This window comes from Puntigrus tetrazona, chromosome 1 (assembly GCF_018831695.1).
Source record: "Puntigrus tetrazona isolate hp1 chromosome 1, ASM1883169v1, whole genome shotgun sequence".
Classification (NCBI taxonomy): Eukaryota; Metazoa; Chordata; class Actinopteri; order Cypriniformes; family Cyprinidae; genus Puntigrus; species Puntigrus tetrazona.
In genome coordinates this window covers 17396321-17410449 of record NC_056699.1, presented here as the reverse complement: position 1 = coordinate 17410449, position 14129 = coordinate 17396321, and the positions used below count along the sequence as shown (strand labels likewise).

The window sequence follows — 14129 nt, the reverse complement described above, 5'->3', positions numbered from 1 at the left end:
TTTAATCTTTTTATAATTAAATTTAATTTTATAATCTATTTTTGTATATACATCGCAGCTACACCTACATTTAATGCTAAATTACAGATGTGTGTAATTAAGCTGAACCTTTGCCTATCAGTAAAGTCAGCTTTCCCCTAATTTTTACCGATTTGTAACAATATAGAGCTGTCTATAGAGTTCTCTCTTAACTCTCCGTTTCAAATTTGACCCATTGTGTTATTTATTGATAGCACAAAACAGCACATTTGCAAAGCCCAAAAAAAGTTATTGGAGCAGTAAAGTCCAGTTTTCATTAGTTAAAGCTAACCAATGTTGTTGGTGTGAATAAGTTACTGCTTAATAGATACCATCACACTTGTTTTGTTCCTAATATGTTTTGCGATAGAAATTCATTCAGTTTCATTCACTTATTTATTTGTTTCGTCCAGTTTATTGCCCGAACAGTGACTAAATAAATGCGTAATATGAAGCAACAATCGACTAAAATTAGGATAAATGAAAAATGCTTGTCAACGTTGTGGTCACGCGATTGTTTATGCAAAAAATGCTCATCAAGACAAAGTACACGCCAATCCCAGTATACATGCTATCCGTACTAAATTATAAGTATTTTTAATACTATTTAGGGAGTGCATGCACATTGGGATTTTAAAATTAAATTCTCCAAATGGGCCACCAGAGGGCACGCGATACCAGCAACAGCCCACGAATCCACAAACAAACACGCTGCAAGTTTAGTTTTGCGTTGGGCGCCGCTCCTCCAAAATCCTTGCAGTTGACTCTGCGTGTATTTAATTAATACGTTTAAAAAAAAAAAAGCGCTTCATTCACGACCGCCCTTTGAATAAAACGAGGCGCGCGCGGGAACTCCACCCCCGCGTGCGATTTCTCCGCCGCAGCAGAAGCCCGCGTCTCCGCTCCGCTCGAGCGCTCGAGACAGACCAGGCCCCTCCGATGGAGCGAGCGTGCGTCGCCTCCTCCTCTATTTGCGTAGCGAAGGCTCCACCTTTCGAGCGTCGCGGTGACCTCAGCGGCGGTGGGCTGAATTGAGCTGGGTGGGATTTTTTCAGTCTCGTATTCCCGACCGCGTATCCGAGGACCGCGATTTAACGGCGCGTGCGACGGGAGCGAATACGCGTTTAGCCGGCTGGCGCTGAACGGTGCGGGGCTCGCGCGCGTCTGACGATAGGGATCAAATAAACGAGGAATGTGGGATTTACAGAATGCCCAGCAGCGTTGGAAAAAGATTTAAACCCACCAAATACATCCCGGTGTCCACTGCCGCCACTCTTCTGGTGGGATCCACTACTTTATTCTTCGTTTTCACGTAAGTTTGCGGCGATTTCGTTCACGCGCCGTTCCGCGACGCGATGGGAGGGAGAAGATCGTGAGATGTTCGCTGGGATAAGTTTTATGACAGTTAAATGGCCACAAGGCCTGCGGGTTTGACTAATAGCCTTCAGCTATTTCTCTGATTTCTTCATTTAAAAAGCGTGCACTAAGCCTGCATTAAGCCTGCATTTTGACGGCTCTTCAAATGCTAAACCGTATTCGCTTTTTCACACGTGAAACGACTTCTTCAGCTGGTTTTCTTCATACTTGTGCTATTAAATAAGTTTCGAGGCTGAGCCGATGTGCCTGTTAGGTGAGACTCCTGCTCTGTTCATTCATTGCACCGATTTTGAAATGCGATGCGTTTTTATGGTTTTGGTGGTTTAGAGACGCGTTTGAGTTTGTAGACGTTGCTCTGAAATGCGTTCGGCTTCGGTGCGCGGAGTGCATCGATCTTTGCTTCGAAAGCTTTCTCGCACCATGCAAGGCTAAAGTCGTTACCAAAGATCAGCATGAAGTGATCAGCGCAAAGTGCATTGATGATGGTCTGGAAGCTGCTTTAAAGCCGAGGCATTCATCAAGCGTCGAGTGTGACAGGCTTTGATTTACTCAAGCAGTTGTTTGAAGAATCAACATTGGGCTCAGTGCTTTGGATCACTTGAACTAGTCGCTTTCAGATTACAGCCCACAGTAAACCGTTTATTTGGTCATCTTGCAGGCATAAACCTGCTTGCTTTTCGGTGTGTTTAGTAGAAAGAGCATCTTGGAGATTGTGATATCATCAGCCTTTCTAACACCTTTTTCTTCGTGACAGTTCATGTTTAATAGTATATTTTTTTAATATAAATGCTGCTGCTGTGACGCGAAAAGCTGGAAGCCGTGGGTCCCCTTGAGATTTCTCCAAAGGCGTTTTTCGCTTTGAGCGAAACGAGGCCTGCGGTGAATATGAACTGATGATATTTCAACTTTTTTTCTTTACAATGTAAATAACATACACCTATGCCGAACATTGTTGAAGCGCTTATGTTTTTTTTTACGCACAAATAGCCAGGTTACCCTCGGGTTTTATTTACCTGGTGCATTATTTTACTAATTAATTGAAAAATTCCATTATAAAAACCCATAGGAAATCTCTAGGAAATCCAAATTAGTCTCCCGAGTTTTGACGTCACCGCCGCAGCACTCTATAGTCTCATAATTAATACGAGGTCATGATAATTATAAAGGATTTAACAAAATACTGATTAAAAAAAAAAAATAGCAGGATGTGTGGAAATCCCGGAATTATTTCAAGTCTAAATACCCACCTGCATTTGATTTTTGAGATATCTAGGCATTTGTTGGGATTCAGGGAACTTCCCTACACGAATGACTATTAGCACGTCTAAATCAGTGCTACGCAACTAGAGAAAACTTGAGGAAAACAGCTGAGGCGAAAAGAAAAAGCAGAACTATAACACCCATAATGCACTGGGCTCAGCCGAATATAATCTAAAAGTGTTGAAGTAGGGTGGTTTTAATGAAAGTCCTTGGGATTAGATGACGTGTTTTACGTATAATCGCAGTTATCTTTGTGCAGGATATAAAGAATGCTACGCATTGTTCGTTTACTTAAAACGACCAACATTTTCGCAATACAAAGCTGGTCGATGAACTTAAAGGAACATGCCACTTTTTTTTGAAAATAGGCCTATTTTCCAGCTCACCTAGAGTTGAGTTTTGCCGTTTACGAATGCATCCAGCCGATCTCACTTTTAGCTGTAGCTTAGCATAGCTCATTAAATCTGATCAGACCATTACCATTCAGCCCAAAAAAACAACCATTGTCTACTAAGACTGACGGAAAATCAAACGTTACGATTTTCTAGGACGATACGGCTAGGAACTATATCCTCATTTCGGTGTAATAATCAAGGTACTTTTTGGGTGCAGGAGGCCCAGTGATATAATGTCCCCAGCATTATTCATTTTTAACAATAAATTTGACCATATAAGACTATTATAAATTTGCGTACTGGGTTGGGAGACTGAGCCCTGAGCAGATGGATGAGGATCTGTGGATTAAGAGCTCGACCCATTGCTATTTTGGATTAATATTCTGCTTTGGAGTAAATAGAGATTGTTCTGATGTAGACCTTCGCATGCTTAGTTTCCTATGCAAATGATGGGAAACGGACTGGTTTTTCAGTTTCCTCCTGTAGCCGTCGAGAAGGTGCGTCCACGTCCAGCCTCTGACCTCCGAAACCTCACCGCCATCTGTATTTAAAACGGCACCCGAAGCTCGTGAAGCTCACCTAAGGCGCTCTTGTTCACCGAATGCTCGCCAGACAACGGCTGATAGACCTTCGAGGAAACGAAGCACGTGTGAGGACTTCTTCTCCTGAATGCGAGAAGTGATGGGAGATCTGTTGTCGGGCATTTACACAGATCTTCACAAGCTTGGTTTTCCCATGCGGCCTCGCTGCAGCCGTATTAATATCATTGGTTTTTGACATTTGTGACCATTTGGAAGTTTGGTCCATCACTTTTCTCCTTAAGAAAATGAGCCTTTAGAGTCAATCGCTTGGAATTATGACCAGAACTGCTTTTAGCAGTGAGCCAAAAGATGAATTATTAGGGTCTTCATTCGTTGTGTCAGTATGATGTTTAGTGTTTGAGCTTTATGCTGATTTAAATGGAGGGAAATGTCACCTTTGAGCCTTTTTTTAATGGTTTGTGTAGCTGTTTCACCACCAGTGAAAGCCTATCAGTGTGAACTGTCAGATAGTGTCCCCCTTTTAATTTGTGTCTAACCTCTTTCCCTCGTTCCCTTAAGGGGGACAGATTGGATTAACAGCGCTCTGTGTGCAGATGTCCTGTGGTCTGGAGTATTTCTAAACATTATGGTGACATAATGGGCTACAGTTTAAATTTAAGGCCGTTAATGAAGTACTCATCTCCTTTTATATTTATATCCGTTCCCTGCTGTGCTTTTTTGTTAATGGGCCTGTAATATTGTTATGCTGTTCTGTTACGATTTCACAATAAGCACTTGTACTCCGTGTAAGTACTTGCATGCAAAAATATATCTATTTTTGGGGGGGTTTTGAAAGAGAAGATGAATTTGATATTAATTCAAGTGCTGTTTGTTTAGTAAACTGTCAGGAAGAGAATAATATTTGGCCGATGAATTGCACGTGATCCCGGAGACCCATAAAGAGCATAATAATGGCGTTTATTGGGGAATGCAATGCAGAAAGAGCACTTTGAGTGATGGGCAAACCAGAAAAAGCGTAAGGAAGGTGGTTTTAGGAGTGGAGGAGAAGGTTTGACGACTATATCTTTCTTCCGAGGAACGTAAAAGAAACGTTTATTTTCCCACGACGTAAGGCGTGTTCTTCACAATATATTTTGTTACCGCAAAAGGACAAAAAACATTATTATTGTCCGTGCAATCCATATAATTAACAGACCCAGCTGACATTCATTAAAAAATCTGGTTTAAGTGAGGTTTAGGTGAGCAAACGATGATAGAAGTGCAGGTGAAAAGGTACGTTTAAACATTGGTGAGATTTCGCAGATGAATGATATTCAAATGTCATTCAATCACAAATCGTCCAATATTTGTAGCAGTATGCACATGCATAGTGCGCATATGGATAAGCGATTGTGATTTTCAATCTAGGTCATTTTTTGTTTTTTGGTTGAACAGAGCTGTGCTGCTGTCAGTGTTGGTGAATGTCCATGAATCTCTAATTATATAAATTATTCAAATCAGGGAAGGGTCTGGGACTGAGAATTTAGAAATAGTTCCCATAATCCCGGTTTTCTTCTTTTTACTGTAACCATAAAGGTTGCTTACAACATTGCAAGCAAAAGTGTTATGGATCTTTGTTGCGTTTCCCTTTCACATGCACAGAAAGATGAAGAAAGCTTGAGCTCAGATCTGTAACCGTTCATAAAGCTCAGTGAATACAGGCCATAAACTTTAATTATAACCATGAGCAGTTTGCGGATTTGGCTGCAGTCTTTTAAGTCTCGTTCATTTAAAATGATTTGTATTTCTCGCGCGTTCCCTAGAGGAAGCTACACGAGAAGGTAAACAAAAAAGTTTTCGTTGCCGTTATTGTGTCGTTATCTCTGTACTGAACGGGGAAAACGCATTCGGTTAAACAAGCAGATATCCGCCGCTCATCGGGTGTAAGTTAGTGCGAATGAAATGGGAATCGCAAGAATGGTTTAGCACGGCTATCGAATACGTTATTTAGCCTATCGGTGTCTTTTGGGTGGTTCTCGACTACTGCAAAACAAAAATTAAATCGCATCCTTTTCTTTCCAGCCCTGCGAGCTCGCTTTAAACAATAGAGACAGCTATGACTCGCTCTCACCCTATGTGGGACTCGCATTAGAACTGATGTGGGAATCTAATTTTGGACGTCATAGCTCATGTATTCTTAGCTAGAGGCTACATGACAGTAATGAGATCAAATCTGTTTCCCCTGGTTCGTTGACATTAAGTAAAGGGGGTGCTCATGAAGATTGATCCAAATGACGGTGTTAATTTGGTATAAGAAGATTGGCCGTGGCTTAAACTAGTCTGCGCGCCCTCTGAGAAATACAATTACGCTGCATTATCAGTTACAGCAATGCATAACCATAAATTTCCGGTGTAACATTTTGACACCCGCAGCTGTTGGCTCTCAGTCGAGAGAGATTGGTTGGATACGTGCCTTTTTGCATTCCCGTATTCCACTTTTTTTTGAATGAGCGAGTTTTGTATATGTATTTTTTTGTGCTCAACGAGGCTGCGTTTGTTTGATTACAAAAATGTAGAAAAACTAAAGTTGTGAAATGTTATTCGCTTTGATTTCTGATTGCACTACTTTCAACTGTTTGATTCTGCATGCGTGGCTAAACTGTTGGACCTGTTTTCATTGATTGCCAGTGCATCTCTCAGACAATCTATGAGCAATGAAGTACGATGCACAGAAACATTATCTGTCTGTATTGATGGCCCCGGGTTCAGCATGCTGTCTGTGAGGCAGTCTGAGTGGATCTATTGGGGCTTTAAGTTATACGAAAATATCTGACTGAAATCAGATTGAATAATTTTACAACACACTATCATCTAATGAAGCAATTCGGCAAATTATTGAAGAAATGCCCGTTTTGTAAGTAATGTGCTTAAAGGAGAAATTCACTCAAAAAGGAAAACCAAGATGTAGATGTTTCTTCACTTGCTCACCAACGGATCCTCTGCAGTGAATGGGTGCCGTCAGAATGAGAGTCCAAATAGCTGATTTAAAAACATTACAATCCACATGACTCCAACATTCTTGTGAAGTAAAAAAGCTGCGTGTATTTACGAAAATATTGCCCTCTCACATCAGCATCCGCTATTTTGGACCGCTTTGTGAACGGTTGATGCTTGATCTGTGGATATTTCTATTCATTCGTCACTGAAGAAAGCAATGTTATGGAGAAAGGGCTCGTATTTTAACGACAATTCGAAGTTGAAATTGTCTTAATGGATTTGTTTATTACGAAACGCAGAGGTTTTTGCTTAACAACGATCGCTGTGAGGTTTTTCAGCTCTCTCTCATCCTGACGGCACCCATTCAGAGGATCCATTGGTGATGTAATGCTACATTTCTCTAGATTTGCTTAGTTGAAGATACAAACTCCTCTACATGTTGGATGGCCTGAGGGTGAGTAAATCTTCAACAAATTTTCATATCTGTGCGAACTGTTCTTCTACATGTTAACAGTCCCTGTTGGTTAAAAATTTAAAGTGTGGGCTTATTTATGAATATTCTGAGTAGCTCACAGCCACAGGCTGAAAACTAATTCAAAGAGTCAAGATGAAATAAACGGAAGCTTTTTCTTACAGAAAAACTTGATTTAATGGGCAGTTAGTGAAAGCTACGCTGACCCTCAAGTGTCTGAGAACGTAGAGCCGAAAAGAGGTTTGCTTCTCCATCCAGGATGACGAATCGGCGGATCCTGCTATAATTGCAGCACTAGTTCTAAAAGAATGCTTCTCTCATTGAAAGAGAATTTTCTGACACCGTTTCCCCTGAGAAAAGCCCGGCGGGGTGTTGACATTTGCAACGTGCCGCGGCAGAAGTGACAACAGATGAAGCCGGCGCTCTGTAAAGGAGCTCGAACTTTTCACTGTTCCTACATTCCCGTCGGATCATAAAGCGGCGGGGTGTTTATTGGGGTTAGATCGGTGGTGGAGATTGCAAGCTGCTCTCGAGCGGAGACGGCGGAGGTCCTTCAAGGTGTTTTTCGAGGGCGTTGGGGTTATCACGAGTACCTTTCTTGCTGTCAATTTATTAGTTCTGTATTTTCATGAACTTTATTCACACAAAGCTTCATTTCTAGACGGATAGCGAAAGTTGAGTCAGCTGATGATTCAGTGAGTTCATTCAGAGTATTGTCCGTCTGACGAATCGGGAACTAATTTGAGGAGATTTTGAGTTCCAGTAAAAAGCCCAAAAATGTTTTTCTTGCTTCAAACAGAAATTTATCAATGAGTCTTCATCGTGAACCACCAGGTAACAGCAAAGCCTGTCTTTTTCTTGAGAATGGCAGTTCTTCTTCTTCATTTACTAAATCCAGACCCAGATTGCGACATAATCATACTGGCATGATAGCGAAAACTGCATATGCGTATTTTTCTGATAATTTAAAGGTAACAAAACATATTTTTAAGTTATCTGAGGCAGATTGTTTGCTTCCTCGTATTGGAGTTCCCTCTCATTAAAAGATGGCGAATCCCTCCTGTACACGCTTCTAATGAACTTAATTGTCCTGCTGGGCTTTGCTTCGCCTCGTCCGCCCCAGCAGACAGTTCTGTTTTGGTCAGTACTTTCCATTTATTCCTCAGCATAAATGAATTTCACGTGGTGCGGGGTTTTACTTTATGTAGACGCTTCACTCAGATGTAACCAGGTGATCGCCCTGTTATTAAATGCACTGAAGCCTCCTGACCCCACTCGAGAGCTAAAAATACGGTCTTTCTGCCGCTCCTCTATTGGCTTTCGTAATCATAGCCTGTCTGGAAATCTTCCCTAAAACACAGAGGCGGCCTGTGCAGACCGGCTGGGGTAACTGGAGCTCTCGGAGTGTGTGTGTGTGTTTGTGTGTGTGTTTGTGTGTGTGTGTGGATGGATGTTACCTCTGAGGTGAAAAGGGCAGCAATGGAGCAAGAGAAACAGAGGGAGATGGCAGGCAGGGAGGGAGCTTGAGTGAGTAGGGCTACTCCTTTTTCTCCATCCCCCTTTCCAACCATTCATCTGCCCACTGGCTGGAAAAGCCTCTGTTTTACTAACATGTGGAACACATTTAACCACCTCAGCTGCGCCCACCCGAGCTGTCTCCACCCTCTTTTCTCTCACTTTTTTTTTTTCCACCCGTTCTGAACGCTCTCGTCTTTTACGCCTACCATCACTGCTTTTGCAGTATTGCGTTCTTGGGCTTGATTTAAAAAAGCAGCACATCACCGTTTTCGCCCCTTTCGCGGTGTTCCAAAGCATTAGTGAATCGGAAAAGGGGGCATTGAGCTCTTGGGTTGTTTTCAAACCTCGCAATTGATATACTTTAACCGACTGACTGCTCCATCTTAAACGGAGTGACAAAGTGTTTTCAGTCGAAGCCTGCTATTATGAACCCAGAAGATGAAGTATCCACGTGGAGACTGTCGCTTCAGAGAGAAGGTGCTGTCAATCAAACTGTTGAAAGGATCTCAGAGGTGCTTCTGGTCTCTGGTGCTTTGATGTAAGAGACGTAAAGGCCAGCTTGGCCCCTATGGGTTTATTTAATGTGTGTGTGTGTGTGTGTGTGTGTGTGTGTGCGTGCCTTACTCCAGTCTTTATTGTCACATGATCCTACAGACATCATTATTATATGCCGATTTAATGCTCAAGACACATTTCTAATTATTATCAATGTTAAAAACTGTTGAGCTGCTTCCAATTTTGTAAAAAANTTTTTTTTTTTTTTTTTTTTTTTACAATCTAAAAAATGTACAGTCAGTCTTGGTAGAATTGAATCTTACTGACCTCAAAGTTTTGAACTTTACTGTATGTATGTCATTAAAAATGTAATTATGTATTAACTAAAAAGAGATATGCCCGCACGTAGTAAACAGATGCTGTAATGAGTTGTTGTTGATTGTGCAGTGCTTAGAAATGAGTTCATTTCTTGGTTTGGCGCATAAATTATAATAACGCAGAATAAATTAAACTCAATTTGAATTTCATCACCAGCGAGAGAACTGTGACTTGTTTAAAGGAAATAACATTTTTCAGGGTTTGTATGAGCGTTTGTATGAGGACATGATATGCATATACGTATATGAGATATGCTTTCTGATTGCCGCCTTTTTATTCGTGGTTATGTCATTTTTAATCAAGCCAAAAGGAAACGCAAAAGGACTCAATGAGAAGTGACCCCAGAGGCCTGGAGTAAAGCGTTCTGCTGCCTGTCAGCCCGCAGTGTTCAGACAGAATGAAATCACCAATGCAAATCCATTCAATTTGACTGTAAAATTCAGAAAGGCTCCCGCAATTATAGCTTCATCCCGACCAAGGGTGTTTCTCAACGCCACTGTGAGTCAGAGTTTGGTCTTTCCTTTTTTTACGATAGCTTGAACAGTGCTTGAACATGGTCAGAAGACGCAAAACTCCTTTATTTGCATGCTGCCTCTGTTTCTTTTTTAGTGCTTTCAGTAAATGCTTAAAATATATTTGCGGTGGCTGCCGTATTTGATTTCATAGAGTAATGCCATTGCTTGAATGGGAACGCAAAGGCATATTTATTTATTGTTATTTGCGCTGATGATGTTATTTTACTCTTCTTGGAGAAACATTTTAAATTTTGAGTTATTAAAGGTTTATATTTTGGGAGGATGCAAAAACATTTTTTTTTTTACCTTATTTGTGCAATGACTCCCAAGCGATTCAACAAATATTTTTTCCAAACCCCTGTGGTGATCGCTCCGTTGCGTCTAAAGCAGTGTTTGTGAGCTTTTACCGCTCCGAAAGTGGCACCTAGGAATGAATTAGCTTTTTCGTTCAGAACCAGTCGAAAAGACCAACAAGTGGCGAGCAATTAGCTAATGTTTCCTTTTGACGTCATTACGATTCGTTTTGAAAACGACTCGTTTCAGTGATTCGACTCTTTTGAGACACAATCATTTTATACACGGTGCGCTTTCAGATTTGAAACATTGCAAGACGTTTCCGTCCGCTCGGACCTGTGTTACACACCGCATGAAAGATCGTTTTCAAAAGTCCATAATAGGGGCACTTAAAGGTCTGGAAGCAGTTGAAATGAGTTAATTTTTTTTTTTCCAGTTGGAGTCCAGATTTGTTGTAAAATGTGTTGTTTTTAAGAGCCTGTCTCTGCTCTCACAGTAAGCCCTGTTTGGCTTGTATAGGTGGAAGGGACCAGATAGAAGAAGAATCTTGTCTTATCTGTGCTGGCTTGTTTGTTTTCCTCTGCTCTGGGACATCATTGTTGGAGAGGATAGCTGGAACACTTTTTTTTCCCCCCATTTGGATCTTCACTGTTGCCTTTTGTTTCTTGCTGTCTCCTGCAGTTTCAAACTGCCTGTTGGGACGTGTCTTTTACACCGTTCATTTATGTTGCACTACTCTGGCTGGAGAAGGTGTTTTTGTGCCTGACATCCACGATCCTTCATGGGCATCACAGTGGGAAATGAAGCTGAGCTACACATCCAGTGCTGTTCTCTTAATCAGTTCAGAATTGAAGAATGAAACACGCTTGACATTTAAGAGCCCTTCAGTCTGTATTGTTGCGGTGGTTTTTCTTTGTATGCTCTAAAAAACGATTTTGATCCCTTTAAATGAAAATCCATATATTTAAAATGTTATACTCTGCAGGGTAGATTTATTATAGTGGTCTTGACTTGACTGTGTTCATGTGTAGAGTATGAGATTGTGTGTGTGTGTGTGTGCGAGCAGTCCAGGCTGTAATATATAGAGCTTATTACAGTCATTGTTTTTAAGCAATAAACATCTTCCTCTCTAGTTTCCTTTCAAGACCTCTCTTAGCTTCACCATCATTCAGAGGCTTGGGGACATTAATTGAAAGAAATAGGTTTTTATTTAGCAAGAATCCATGAAATTGAGCCGAAGCATTGAACAGTAAACATTTACTTTTTAAAATTGATTATAAGAAACGACATTTGCTGCTCAGCATTTCTTAACATTAATAAGGCGTCAATAATAATGAACAAGGCTACTTCTACAGTGTTTATTGATGTATAGATTACTACATGCATCAAGATCAAAAGGAGTAATTATCAGCATTAACTGAAATGTTAAATGTAAATGTTAGTTGCATTAGCCAGCATTAACAAATGAGGGATCATGTGACACTGAAGCCTCGATTAAAAAAAAAAAAAAAAAATTAACCATTTTGGAGTAGGCCTACATTAAAATAGAGATTATTTTTGAGCAAATAAATGCAGCCTTAGAGAACATAAGAGACTTCTTACAAAATCATTAAAGAAGTCTACTAGGTATTTTGGTGAAGTGTCAGTTTGTGTGTGTGCGTGTGGGTTTTTGTGGTTTATGGGGACACACATTTGTTTAATGGCATGGGTATGATGGAGGTTTCACAATTTGAAGGTGGTTTATGATGACAGGCTTAAAAAACATACTAAATGTAGTTTTTAGCAAGGTGTAGGACAATAGCACATACAGTTTTTACAGTATAACAACAATTATGCCTACGGAGAGTCCTCATAAACCACAAATACCAACACGTGTGTGTGTGTGTGTGTGTGTGGTGGGCAGGTGAGGGTCAAAGGTCTGATGTGGATAGCGTTGACAGCTGACCCCACTTGACTGTGTGAGTCTAGTTGAGTGTTAAGAGTTGTGAAAAGCACAGCTAAAGAAATAGACAGGGTCAACAGTGCCGTCCTGTTGTTTTTGCAGTTGTGCTCTCTCGAATCAGCAGTTAAGAAAGAGCGTCGCTGACAGAAGAGTTAAAAGATTGAAGTTTCCAGCTGTCACTTTGACGTGAACAATGAGGTTCCAGGTGCCAACGCTGAAGCACACGACAACAAAAAAAACCAGCACGTCAGCGATTTTAAAGTGGATGCTTTTGATTGTTAATAGAGATGGTTTCGATGTAATTACAGCTTTTCGCCTTGAAAATGTTTTGCGTACAAAAAGGAAGCGTGACAAAAGATTAGACGATAAGGTGTCCAGGCGAGTTTCCGTCATCCGCCGCTTCACAGTTTCTTAAGCAAGAGAGCAATCTCCCAGTGGTCTTTTCAGCACAATTACAGTCCATTTATGGTCAGTAGTTAGAAAAAGCCCTTCAGTGTTTGTGCTCAGATGCTGGTGTTATAATGAGGTTTAGTGGGAGGACAGCCTTGGGATAAAATGTGGAAGCCAAGCGTTTTGTGTTCTTTTGAGTGAAATAGATGGAGACTGTGTGTGTGTGTGTGTGTGCAGACACAAGCAGTGTTTAAATCATCATTATGGATACGGATGGAGCGTAAAGCTCTTGCTAATTAAACTCAGATATGTGAGAAGGAGACGGAGACTTGGAAAACGTTCCTCGTCGCTTGAAAGCTGAGCCCGAATCAAACGAACAGACCCCAAAACCACAGCCCTCTTTAAATCGGTGCAGCACATCTGAGAGTAATTAATGGCTTTTATTCTTTCAGCGCGATTTATGATGCAATAGTTTGTCATTTTAGCAGACACTCATTCATTGTTCGTCCGTTTAACACGCACCGCTTTGTCTTAAACGTTTCGTTTGGGCGGTGACCCTCGACTCGCACGTGATCGCTTTTATATCGTCTGCGAAATGATGTTTAATCGGAGCAACGTATAGCAGTGGTTGCTCTTGACCCACGCCTCTTTGCTCACTCTTTCGCTGAACGGTTGGATGAAAGCGCTGTAGTTGTGATTGTCAGGTTGCGTATGCAGGTGTGTGAGACATTCCTCTGATCCGTGAAGAACACATCCACTCGTGAACGTCAGGGCATGGAGAGAAACGTCCGGCCTCTTTGCTGCCACCCATCATCATGTCAAACAAAAGCCACCCCATACAGCTCCGAAGATGGCTAATGCTAACGTGAATCTAGTCAGTGTCTCCTGGAGAGATGCGCAGGTAAGCGGAGAGTTAAAATCGGGCCGGTTGTTAATAGAGCGTTTTTATTTACTTATGAATTTTCTATTTGTTGACAGAATTGTCAGCTGCGTTTCGTACCTTCCATATTCCAAGATTGATTGGCTGATCTGTTATGCATTGAATATCGTTGAGAATTATGCTGATTTACGGTTTGCTTGGAGTTTGATCCTTTTTCCAAGGCGTCGTTTCAAAAAGGGTGCGGAATATAACACTGTTACCGTATAAATATTACATTATGTTTTTGGTGAGAAAATCTTGAAGAATGAAAAATCGTGCACACCACCCCTCAAACTTGCTTGATTAATACGTAGTCTTTATTAACGCCCAACGGTTTGGTTAACAGGCCTTCTACGGACCTGCCTTTATCCTAAATTTAAACTTAATTAAACATCCATTACTCTTCTTCGGTGTCACATACTCGTTCTAATATGATGATTTAATAAACGGTGTTTATTAAACGGTGGAATAGAAAATGTTTGCCGTTAATTTTGATTCATTTAATGCATCATTCCAAACATAAACTTGGTTAAAAATAAAAAATGTTTTGTATGGTTTCTGTCTAGACTAAGATGTATGCGGACTTTAAATCTGAGATTGGTCTGTGCACCTGTTGTAGATTTTTTTATATTTATATA

At 40.9% G+C, this 14129-nt stretch overlaps 1 protein-coding gene across 1 annotated transcript in view; it reads left to right on the top strand.

Moving 5' to 3' along the window:
* LOC122341421 (palmitoyltransferase ZDHHC5-A-like) overlaps positions 1–14129 on the top strand; it is a 29166-nt gene that overhangs the window by 2272 nt on the left and 12765 nt on the right. The gene's annotated exons all lie outside the window — the stretch shown is intronic.